Genomic DNA, 12,949 nt, shown 5'->3' with positions numbered 1-12,949 from the left:
GAGCTACCACCTTCTAGCCCTGAAAAACAACGGTGGCCTAGTGATTCCATCACAAGGCACAGTGAAGGTGCTGAGAGCTGCAGAGAGGGTGATTCCCCAAGCTTCAACAAGGCAAGCTCCAAAGGTGTCGACAGTCACCTGCATCGTCCGGGAGGAGATTGGAACGGAGGATGTTTTTCAGCTTGGGGAACACATTGAGGAGACGCAGTTTGGCATCGACAACCATTATTCCAACTTGTTGTGTCTGTGTTTCTGAAAATAAGACTACACCACATTGCCAGACTCACCTCTCTTGACCTGCAGAAAGGGAGCACGAGAAAGAAGCTCTGCAAAACAGTCCTGTTTCAGGGCTTTTAGCTCATTTCAACTTTCATGAGCAACTTTGTGTAAATATGGTTTGGGGCGGGGTGGTGTCATGTTCTTGTGTTTAACTTGAACATTTACATTTTTTATATAAATATAGATGTAGATTTTCATTTTTTCTGACATAGATATTCATTTTTACTGATATATAACTTCTGTCTATGTATAAGGTATTATTGTTTCTTCATTTTTCAACTTATTAAAATAGCTGAGTAGTAGGCCTACACAATCTGCTTCTGCTTCTCTATCATATAGACCATTAGTGTTTTTTTATGTGTGTGTGTGTATATTAGCCTACATTATATATTGTGTGTCTTTTGCAAAATACCTATCATACATAACATATAGGCTATCAAATACCAGAATATTCTATTGCTGTTAAGCCTACTATGAATATTCAAATACGCCGAATCGTGTGTCCGGTATCATGCCTACATATATGACGTTTGTAGAAAGAGAAAAAACGTGAAAATCAGTTTTGTATTCAGCGAGTTATGATTGATTAAATGCGCTGACACTTCATTGCGCCTGCCGGACAGATTACACTGATTGGAGCGGGTGACCGGTCCAAGATGGCGGCCCCACGGCTCGTCAGCGCCAATAGGCAGCAGCGGTCGATGCGGCGTCTACTCTTTATATGTCTATGAGTCAGACAGCTCGGAGACGGCTTCTTCATCTTCTTCTTCTTCTCTCGGTTTTTTGGCGGATTGCAAACAGCTTGAAGGTGCATACCGCCACCTCCGGAGTCGGCTTGACTCGGTTTGCATTTATAAAGAATGCACACGTGTTTAATCATTAATGTCAGATATGTACTAAGTAAATACATTTGTTCCTGCTCAAGATTAGATTCAACTTTATTGTTATTGCACATATTACAGGTACTGAGAGAACGAAATGCAGTTTAGCTTCTCAGGTGCAACAAGCAGTGAAGTGGAAAGTAATGTACACAATCTACAGAATAACATATAGAATGAATAGAATGATGAATAAACAGTGGGGTATGAATACACTAGATATCAGCCTGTGAGCAGTATGAACAGTGTGTATGAATATGCTAAAATATATAAAGTATGAAAACGGTAAGCAGTATAGTAGAAAATATATAGATATTAATTTCATGATGATAAACATTGTGGAACAATGATGACAAATGGGAATGGATGTGGCGACGTAAAACTGACACAAAACAACAACAAACTTTTGCCAGCCAATTGGAGAGTTTCATCAGCAGCACGTGGTAAAAACCACCAATGAGCGCTCAGCTCGAGATACCAGCGAGCCGTTTCCCATCAAGCATTTCGCTTCCGCAGCTCGTGGAGAGCAACTGCGCCGCCTCGCCTCGCTCTCAAGGCTGCGGGCGTCTTTGTCCCGCGAGATTTCAAAGTCTCATGTGGGCGAGCCTCCAGAGCAAGTCGGACAAAAATGACTAACCATCATGCAACGCACAAGCAAGACGTTGATCGCAACTGCGCAGGTCTGCGCAGGTCTTGCTTGTCTCAAACAAGCCTAGTTAGTGTCCACAACGGAGGGTAACGTGATGTCCCCATCTGACCTGTTGCTACTGTCTGCAGTAGATGCAGTGTTGCTGGTGTTTAGTGATGGTTGCTTTAACCATTTTCGTATAAATGATTATCCACAGATGTGTGTCACTTCTGTGGAAGCACTTTGGAAATGATGCACGTGCAGCGGAGCAGGTCACGCGCACCTGACACAATTTGTTGTTTGTATTTTTCGCTCCGTTCTCTTTTTTGAATAGAGGGTGCATAACATTCAACTGCCCCGAAGATCCCGACGCGAAGCCTTAAGGGTAAACACACCAGGTTTAAAAACAAAAATAAAATAAGTTACATTTATTTGTTATTGGCTATGGTAGGTTATTGGTTATTCCCACATATTTATTTGATTATTAAAATGTAAACCGATCTTTTTCATATGGGTGTTTACAGTTGTACCCCCTAGATCTAGTAGTAATTCTGCTCAAAGTGCACCAGATTGAAGCATTTTTCTTTAAAATGGTCAAACATTTCTTCCCGGGGGGGCATACCCCCAGACCCCCAGAGGATGTGACGTCCATTCCCCGATTCAAACATGTTCATACAATACTGAATACCAGGCGCGTCGCCTGGCCTTTAGCCCAGGACAATTCTCCCTCAATAATATAATACATTAACCGTGCTTTACCTGAACCTCATCATGACACTAGAGAGGACGGCAGGATTGTAATTTCCCGTGTTCAGTGAATGCAACAGAGGCAAGACACCAGACCAATCACCAGAGAGTTGAATGGAAATAAACGTGTCTTATTGGCTGACAGGTACCTATCCTGCGACAATGTTTAAACTGTCAGTCGGACTCGGAGTTTTTGAAGATGGACATAAGAAATGTTTTTCTTAAAAAAGACAACAATTCTCAAGTGGTGGCTCACACAACAACCCCAGAGCCACCATTTGCGCCAGGTAAACAAGGTATGTAAATGTCAGTAAACTTCCAAGTTATGCGAACATGTAAGCAAAGCATAAATTACAGCTCCGTTGACGTTACTTTGAATCGTGCGGGTAAGCTAAACCGTAAGCATGTACTACTGTATAGCTAGCCAGAGATTTTAAATTAAGACTTTGTAATATAAATGTTGTGTTTTTTAGCGTTACCTGGTGATTTCAAAGAAAGCTCTCTGGAAAATGTTGACTTGCTGTCAGTGCTCGACATGAAGCTAGAAGCTACCTTACATTACACAGTCACATGGGAGTGATTTGTAAAATATCCATAAAGAAAAATAAAATCTGTTGACAGTTCTGTTTCATATGGGTGTTGAAAGATGTATCCATATCTCTTAATTTTGCTCTCAAAGTGCACCAGATTTATGCTTTTAACTTCAATATTTAAACAAAATCTTCCCAGGGGGGCATGCCCCCGGACCCCCCTAGAGGAGGTGAGGACCCCCCCTAGAGGAGGTTACGTCTGCTCCCCACTTATAAAAAATAGCACTTTACCCCTGCTTACTCCTATACAGTATGTCGTGAGCTGATTATCAAGCCTTCATTGTAACAATCGCAGGTGTACTGTGTATGTGCGTGTGGGGAGTGTTGCAGTAGACATTTCCACTGTAGCACCCGGTACCGGCGGTACCTTAATGTACCTTAATGAACTGTGGGCTAAGCCCCGAATGTTTCCAGCTCCAGGAAACGCCCCTGGTGAATACATTTGAAGTCTTTTTGATGTACATTACCTTGGCCTATGTCAATACGTTTCTGTTTTTGTAGTGTATTTGTCTTTTGTAGAGATGTTTCATTTATATTCTATTGTGTATTCCTTGGATACTCTATTGATCTTTATCTTTTCTACTGTATGATTCTCTCGGGGGGGGGGGCAGTTAAAATCTCGCCTGCAGCAAATTGTCTAGAGCCGGCCCTGGCTGCGGAGGTGCAGCAGCGGTGCAGCGAACCAGCTGGCATTGTGCTAATGTGCACGGGGCAGCCGGCATCCTCTCCTATCAATAAGTCATTATCTGAGCCGTGCCACTGATGGGCATCCTGCAGGCCTTCTCTGCTGCTCAGACAAAGAGTGTGAGGAGAATGTTGGAATGTTGCCCATGTATGAGGTGTTAATCATGCCACAGAACAGCACCGCACCATAAACGGCTCAATGTAGGTCCCCTAAAGATTTTGCCCCAGATTTAGATTATTTTGACTGCCTTTCCTCTCAGTGGAGGTTGTTGGGTTTGAACTCATTGTGTCCCTGGATATTATTCAGCCAGAGGAAAACATCCTTCAGTTTTTTTCTTATAATTTCTTATTCAACCGAGTGTTCGTGCCATTTTCTGTAATAACATGTTTTCAAACTCAGTAATTAAATGAATACTAAAATATTTTCTGATTATTAATTCATACATTCACAAGAACATATTTTTTTAGGAACCACATTCATTTTCAAGCTCCAAATGTTTTAAATATATATGTATTACTTTTGCTTAAAATTATAGCTTCATCTTAATGGCAACATTTGTGAAATTATTTTTGTTAATTATTTCTTATTTGTTTCTGAATACTACTCCCTTATGGGGATTAACACTACCATTTTATGAAATGCACATTAACTGATGTTATCATAATCTTTGTTCCTATATTGTTCTCTGGCCCCCATTTTATTTTTGTCTAGTCTATGTAACACACCCATGACTTTTGAAGGGTTATCCAACACCAACACCCTTCAGAGTAGTTAATAATAAATATGAGACAGGATTTTACAACTCTTGGGAAGGCTGCAATTGTTTTATCTTCCATCTCTACGACCAGGAAATAAACTGGTTAATCACCTTGATCGAGTTACAGAGTTATCAAGCAGGAAAAGGATCTGCATGTCTAGATTGGCCGGTGCAGCTTGTTGGCCAATCTAAGACGAGGTTAACTTCTGTGCAGGAAACCTGTGTTGTCAACGTATCATCTTACAATATCATACGAAAAGTGTGTAAAACTTTGTTTATTATTTTATCAACAAAAACATCTGAGAAAGTCCAACATTTCCCTGTAGGAACAAAATCAGTTAGGTAGGGTTGGGGTTTGGTTTAAGGTAAGGGTTAACTGAAACATATTACTTGGATAGGTGTCAGGAAAAGATTGTGGTTTAGATTTAAATAACTACGGAAGTGGTGTTACTTTAGTACGGAGGTTACTTTACAAACAAGTCAGTTGTTCTTATGGAAACAAAAGTAGGCCTACTTGGTTAGGTTTAAAGATTGTGGTTTGGGTTGAAATAAGTGTTGTTACTTAAGTACGGAAGTTATCCAAGATTGAGTCAGATTGACTTTCACGTGAGAAATGATCTACCGTCTCCTGAGTCCCGCATTATTTGGAACTACTCATTCACCCCAACCTCCTTCCCACAGACTTCTTCGCCCTTTATACCGGTCACCAGTCATTGTTCAGAATCACATGAGTTTGATTTCACAGTTTCCCATTAAATTAATCATGTAGATTGCAATTCTTTTCATAGCCATAATTACCAAAAGTTTATGTGAACAGGTATTATTGACTCTGTCCTCTGCTTTGCTGAAGGCCTACTTATGCGTTAGAGTCATCAAAAATAAATATGGAACTCTTAGACTGACACAGTGTCTGCTGGCTTAATCGAGAAATACCATAGGCTATACATTAATGTTTCTTTACTCCACAAGCTGTTTTTCACTTTAATTATAAATTAAGAATAGAGACAATAGTAAAACACTATCCAACTTCTCTTTCTTTGTGGCATTAAACACCCCTCCCCAAACACGACAGTAGCCTACTACCACTAAATCTCTAAGCACCATCTCCACCATCAGCTCAAATCACCGTGAACAATAACAGAAGAAAGCTAGTTAATGGTGAACATAATTGGCCCAGACAAAAGGCCAAACACAGCGAATCACACTTTCCAGCAGGAGAGAGCAGAAGGCGACGTCTGGGCTGCAGCCAGCGAGTGATGAGAGATATGTCACTGCAGATATCCATCTACCACCTGAATCACATTTCATTACTGGGTCAGCCACTGAACTGAAAGGCGGACTCGTTTACAGCCGGATACACAACAAGGCACTGTGAGAGAAGGACAGTGTGCTGTTCAACAACTAATGATTACTATTCAGATATAGATTGTAAGCAAATCAGAAACGCTCTACAAGAAAGCCTTATTATTATGACATTATTTCCGCTTATTTAAAAGGATTTCCTGTCCCCACCGGTGTGTGCACTGGTGTTTGTCATTAGGTGCATTACATTACTGTTGTTGCCTGTTGGAGATGTTAAATGAGGTAGACAAGGCTTAAATCCTCCGCAGCGTTGATAACTGGCTCACCACTCTCTCCCCGTCTAACACACTGCTGCGAGGAGTAGGGTTAACTATCAGCCATAATGTGTAACTGAGGATCAGCTTCCCCCTCCCACCCCGCCTCCCGCAGCACCCCCCCCCCCCCCCCCCCCTCCCCCTGCCTCCCTCCCTCCCCTCCCAGCATACCCTGATGCTGTTGTTAGGGTGGTCTCAACTTCTGCTGTCACCAAGCCGCCGGTCATTCAGACGTCCCGCTCCCTCCCCTGTTTTTTTTTCTTCTCTTAGGCGTCACAGGATTACTGAAGCAGTGCTGACATCTCTATCAGCCTGACCTAACACTCTGCCCTTTTCCTCCCTCCCTCCCTCGTCTTACACTCCAGGATCCATCACACTCTGGCCTGAGCCGCTCACTCCTACACATACAAAAAAAGAAGAAAAGGGAATAATAAAAACATAGAAAATACAGAAGGAACAGTAGGCTACCTCTACGTTTTTCTTCTCCGGCAGGCGACACATGAAATAAACACTTTGCAGCCTCCAGCACTTAAAAGTAATTTAGATAAGACTGATCTCTTTCTCAACTCGGAGACAATCCCATGAAGTATTTCTGGTAAAGCTATGATGTGTATGAATCTAAACAGGGATATTTGACAGCTCATTCCTACCAATCCATCCATTTGTATTGTCAGTTGTATTACAATATAATGGAAATATCCTTGGAGAACAATTGCACAGAATAGATTTTAGATAGTGTGTTTTAATCTATGGTTAATGATCCGCTGTCTTTTTTCCTCTGGGTATTTTTTCCTCTGAGTCTAAGAGTTCCAAATGTCGCAACAACTATACGATGGCTTATCATGCAATTTGGATTACACATTCATGCCCCATTCAGGATAAATTCATATTCGTTTGCTGATCTTCAAACTTTTCATCTTTTGCCATAATCAGCTTTGGTGCTAACTGTTAGCATGCTAAGTCAAATGGTTAACAGGGTGTTACACCTGCTAATCATCAGAATGTTATTGTTAGCACGTTAGCATGCTTTATTTAGCCCAGAACTTTAACATCTGTAATTCTTGTAAAAAAAATACCTGACTATTTATCGTCCTAAAAATGCAATATGAATTAAATAACTTTGTAATAATAATTCAATAATAATTCATGGTATTTATTTTAGCACTTTTCCAAGTAGCCTACAATTAACATTATTTCCAACAACATTATATTAATCCATTCATATGAACTAAAGAAGTTCAGGAAAAATAGTTTTCCTTAAGGTCTTAGAGAGGATTCAATCCAATTTCATACAAGAAAATAGGATTATAATATAGATAGAATAACAGTCAAAGCATAACTGTTTCTAAGGTCTGCAGGCATTATATATTTGCCGCCGTATGAGGTTGCAAGGACAGAAGGAATTGTGAGAATGTCTTTATGGAGTTTCACCCGCAATGAAATATGGCTTACTTTTAGACCACCAGTGTGACAAAGTGAAATCGATATAGGGACGAATGTAAAAATAGTTTACAAAGCATATTTTCTGCTCAGTGAAGAGACGTGTAGGAAAATCCAAAAGCATGCCTCTTAATTTCATGCAGAGGATGAAAGGCCATTTAGCCTTTATTGGCTATTATTTTACAAGGTTAAACAAATGCTTTATTCAATGCGTTGAACAAATTATATGCTGCCTTCTGAAAGTCTATAATAACGTAATAGGACAACCACACAGTCCATATCACTGTATTACTCACAATGGCTTCAAAAGCGTTACACATTCTGCTGTGAAAGTGCTTAAAATATAATAATAACAGGTAAATAATAACATGATACGATGCAGAGGTGTGGACCCGAGTAATGTCATGTGAAAGTAATAGGTCAAAAATGTTGTGAGCTTAGAGTCGACTCAACATAAAACAGAATGTCCCCCTAGGGGGATTAATAAAGGTTAATTATTCTTAAATAAAAAAAAGACTTTCAACCCAACTTGGACCTTAACACCAATGACTCGGGCCTTTACTTGGACTTGAGCCTTTTGACTTGAAAATACCCTCTACCAAGCCCAATGAGAAAAATTGCATTTGAAAAATGTTCCTCGAATAAATGAATTTCCCTTTATTGCGTGAATCAACTGACATTATAGCTTTTAATTCCCAGCAGAGATACAAGTTGTTTGATGCGACAGCATACATTGAAGTTGCAGAAAAGAGCGATAAAGAAACTAACATTTACTGAATGCTAGTTGGAAGCCAATGACACCGAAGATAATTTCATTTACAACGAATTGCAGGGTGCAAAACCTGACACTTCATAACTTCTTTAGGACTCAAAAATGAAAGACTTTGAATGGGTCAGTCTCGACTAAGGACTTTACTTGGAATAACTTGACTAATCAGTCTTGAATTGAGAACTAACTTTGGACAATTCGGTCTTGACTTGGGACTGGTCAGTCTTGACCTCAGACTTGTCAGTTTTGCCTTGAGAATTGACTTCACATGGGATTAGTCAGTCTTGATTTTGGACTTGAATTGGGAATATTAAGTCTTGAATTTGGATTTACAAAACAATTAGATCCCTACTCTGAAATGAACATTAGTGGATTCAGTATATTTACATTTACTGTAACAGCATGTACACCTCCTGCCTTGTTTAATATTGAACGGATTCTTGCCAAACACAAGGTCTGCATTTCTAATGTCTGTTTACGCGATATGTAGAGTCTTGTCTCTCATATTTCTTGCATTGTCCTGCATCTAGTATGTAAGCGTGTTCGGACTCATTATTAGTGGTCAGTACGCTCTACTCTGGATTAAGATAAACAAATGCCTGTAATTGTATTGTTCTTGCGGAATGAGGCAATTTTAATTCTGGTCATTCACACATATGACCAGTCTCTCCTTTCATAAGTTGTATTGCATTTTGCCGGCTGAATGGTGTCTTTGCTCGCCGCATGCATTCATCCAATAACCCCCCACCCCGTGTTAGCTTTTGAGATTTGTGAAGGGAGTGATTTTCATCTGCAAACAAACTGCTGCTCTTGATAGGATTCCTCAGTCGGCCCGGCCTGAGTTTTGTTATTAAGCAACCTAAAATGACACAGTCTGCGGGGGGGCCTGCCAGTGGAAAGATGCTGTCCATTAGCTGTCAACAATGACCACTGGGTCTACCCTCCCATGGGACTGGCAAGCAAGGCATCGTCTCATCCTGAGTCTGGCTGAGAGATCACACAGGCTCCATTGTCTCAAGCAGCCTTGGGTTTTATTGTAGCAGCGCCTCTGGGAAAGGACGAGCCTTCACGTCTGTGGTCTGTAAAAAGAATGGGCTTTCTCCAGCTAAGGCCATGAAAACTGTAAGGGATGAATCTAGAGGAACACAGAGAGGCTACGGAGTAGATTTGGAATAGGGGCACCCCTCCTTAGACGAGCTCGGAGTCCCCATCCAGACCTCCCTCTCCCTCTCCCAGTGATGACCTCCCTTCTCCACCTCTGTTTAATAATGCCTGGGCCTTGGTCATTATTTTGGGCAGATGGAGACGGGGGCAGGCAGTGAAAGGAGCTGGTGTCACTCCTGAGGAGAGGATGGTAGGGATGACAGAGAAGAAAAAGCGAATCATAGAAAAGATCAAAAGCAGAAGCTCGCCTTTCACTTGCCTGAAAGCGCTAAAGAGGATAAGGAACGATCGGGCCCGGGGTCTCCTGTCCTCTCTGGCAATTAGACTCAGCTGATGGAGAGAAAGGCGTGAATGGCAGGGTTCAAGGCCCTCTCTAGGACTCACACAACGGGAAGGAGTTTTTTCCCCGACGCCTCCTTTATCTTCCTCTTCTTTCAGAGTGTCAGAAATGCAGCTGAAATATCTCTCCAAAAAGACAGCACAATCCCCAATGCCAAACCTTAATCACGGTGGCTGATGAGATTGAGAAGGAGGGGAGCTGTTTGAGAGAAAACACACATTCTTTTCACAATTCATCTTTACACTTTATATGAGGCCAGGATTCAAGGGAGGTGTAGTCGGTTTTTATGCGATCATTAAATTGAACAAAGTAAAGTCCATATTTTTTTATGAGATAGGGGACATATCGTGTCCTGGGTATAAGTTCCAATAAACAGCTATATCTCATTAAGTTTTAAAATGTGTTACAGAACAGCAGGGCTGAATGAAATCAAAACTGTTTATATGCTTAGCATATGAATATTTACATAAAGATAACATGAAGAAAGGTAGATTAAAAGATGCTTAAGTTGAATCAAACTAATTTAATGAAAAGGAATAATAATTAGTTTGCATGCATAATTGAACAGATGTTACTGGCGTTCGCCGAGGGAGGCGGGGCAGCCATGATGATATGATGATTTGGTACAATAGAACCGACTGTTTCATGCAATTTAGTATTCATTTTTTCTGACTAGAGAGCTGTCTTGGGCATGGCCGCAGCAACATGTCCCACAGGAACCTATTAACATCTTCTAAATATGCAGTTTCAATAGGCCGTCTATCATCCTCACAGAGGGACTCACAGCTTTTTCTACAACTTTAACAGCTTGTCATAAAAAGCACACCGGGTATTTCAATTACGCAGGTCATGAAAGAACGAAGGGACAGTATTTGGGTCAGTCACACACATTTAATTTGAACATATACACTTTGGTAAAGCTGGCTTAAAAGCCATGTCTAATCCACAGAAATATAAAACCACCTGAGCAAAGTGTAGCTAAGGATGTGGCACACAAAAAAGATCAAAATAGATGTCTTTGGGGGATTAATCCCCGATTAAAAAGCAGGTTTGTCTGTGGAGTCCTCCCTTCAGAGGTTTGTTCAGGCCTAGCAGTGTCTACCATAGGTCGCGTTAACTGAATATTTTCCGTCTATGATGGAAAAATCTGAAAGGAAAATGGAAATGATACCGTTTCCAAACCTAACATTGCCATACAAATCATTGAAATGTCTGTGAGTTTTGGCTTTACGCTGTGCACGCTGCCGCGAGGTGCAGTGGGTATGCATAACACGGCGCTAACAGTTCACGAGTGTGCTCTTCCCCCCCTCGTCAGAGTTGTGTAAAGGCCGACGGGTAATATTGGATTTTGACGGAAATGTTATGATCCTCTCCGTCAAAATTACGGACAGCAAAAAAGTCTAGCACAACCTCTGGTGTAGACACCAACCCATAATCCTCCTGCAGACACACCTGTAGAGGAGAGTATAAAGACCCTGGACTGAACTGAGTCAAACATCAAGCTTCAAGGAGTCTCTCCACAGCAGCTCCACAGCCTCCAGACCGACCCTGAAGATGACTCCCTCTGCCAGCCTGCTGCTGCTGCTCCTTCTCGGCCTCTCTCAGGCACTTCCTCTCCAGGAGGAAGGAATCGAAGAAGATGAAGAAGAAGAATTAGACGAAGAGGACACTGTCGACATCACCACCAGGATTTTGACCTCCAACAACGCCACAGATGAGATCCTGCTGGAAGGAGACCTGCTGGCTCCCAAAACCAGAAACGCCATGAAGTGCTGGTCCCAGAGCTGCCTGTGGAAGAAAGGCTCCAGAGGCTTAGTGACGATCCCCTTCACCACGAGCAGTCAATTCACCAGCTCGGAGAGACAGACGATCACCAACGCTATGAATGCCTTCCACAGCAAGACCTGCCTCCGCTTCGTCCCCCGTCGGAACCAGTACGACTACATCAGCATTGAGAACAAGGCGGATGTTACTCCTCTCTGGAGGAGGCAGACAGGTGCTCTCTCTCAACAGGCAGGGCTGCATCTACCACGGCACCATCCAGCACGAGATCAACCACGCTCTGGGCTTCCAGCACGAACAGTCCAGGAGCGACCGCGACTCACACGGCAGGATCAACTGGCAGAACATCAACCCGCAGATGGCCTACAACTTCAAAAGGCAGGCCACCAACAACCTGAACACCCCCTACGACTACACCTCCATCATCAACCCAGTCTCATGGCATTTCGTGTTATAGTCACGAAATTAATTTAATCTATTGATTGGTGTTCACCAACACGATTTTCGCTTTTTTTTCGTGTCACAGAGAACAATTTTAAAAGCAATATATTTCTATTGGTAGTATGTTTCGTGCCTGCACCACGTATTTTTGTCTGGTCGGGTCTTGGAATACCAGAAGCTGTGGGGTTCATAAAAACATCTTCTTACTCAATATCTTACCCTAAGCCTAACCCTATTATTTTAAATTGTATAATGTCAGTTTTTTTGCCGTCCGCGAGGAAAATAAATGGGGCTCAGAGCCTCTGAATACTGAAATCTGTATTTTTTGTCATATGTTTTTCCTTCTAACTTGTTATTATTTGGTGCAGGCACGAAACATACTACTAATAGAAATACATTGATTCTAAAATCGTTCTGTGTCAGAATACTGACATCTGTATTTTTTAAAATCTGTTTTTCCTTCTAAATTGTTATTATTTACGTTGCTTTTAAAATCGTTCTGTGTGACACGAAAAAAAATGGCGAAATCGTGTTGGTGAACACGAATCAATAGATTAATTTCGTGACTATAACACGATATCCCGTGAGACTGTGTTGCCATCATGCACTATGGATCATGCCTTCTCCATCCAGCGGGGGAAGGCTGTGTCCTCTGTAACATCTGGGGCTTCATTTTTAAAGCCTTGCGTAGGATTCACGTGGGAAGGTTTCTTACGTAGGACAAAGCAAATAAATACGCACATACATTTTCCGATTTATAAAACACTGCTTACCGGCGTAGGACTTGCGTGCGGCACATCCTACGCCGGTTTCCTTTTTATAAATCACAATCA

The 12,949-nt window shown here is 41.7% G+C and overlaps 1 long non-coding RNA gene and 1 pseudogene across 1 annotated transcript in view; one reads left to right on the top strand and one right to left on the bottom strand.

Annotated features, from left to right (window-relative positions):
• Positions 1 to 10,871, bottom strand: part of LOC139433042 (uncharacterized) — a 196,498-nt gene extending 185,627 nt beyond the window's left edge. Inside the window, exon 1 of the long non-coding RNA XR_011642615.1 lies at positions 10,857 to 10,871. This is a non-coding gene — a long non-coding RNA (uncharacterized lncRNA). The remainder of the gene's footprint in view (positions 1 to 10,856) is intronic.
• Positions 10,872 to 11,447: 576 nt separating this feature from the next.
• Positions 11,448 to 12,132, top strand: LOC117441962 (high choriolytic enzyme 1-like; annotated as a pseudogene).
• Positions 12,133 to 12,949: the final 817 nt, after the last annotated feature.

Source organism: Pseudochaenichthys georgianus, chromosome 3, assembly GCF_902827115.2.
Source record: "Pseudochaenichthys georgianus chromosome 3, fPseGeo1.2, whole genome shotgun sequence".
Lineage (NCBI taxonomy): Eukaryota > Metazoa > Chordata > Actinopteri > Perciformes > Channichthyidae > Pseudochaenichthys > Pseudochaenichthys georgianus.
Note: the sequence above shows the minus strand (reverse complement) of the source record. Positions and strands in the feature narration are given on the sequence as shown.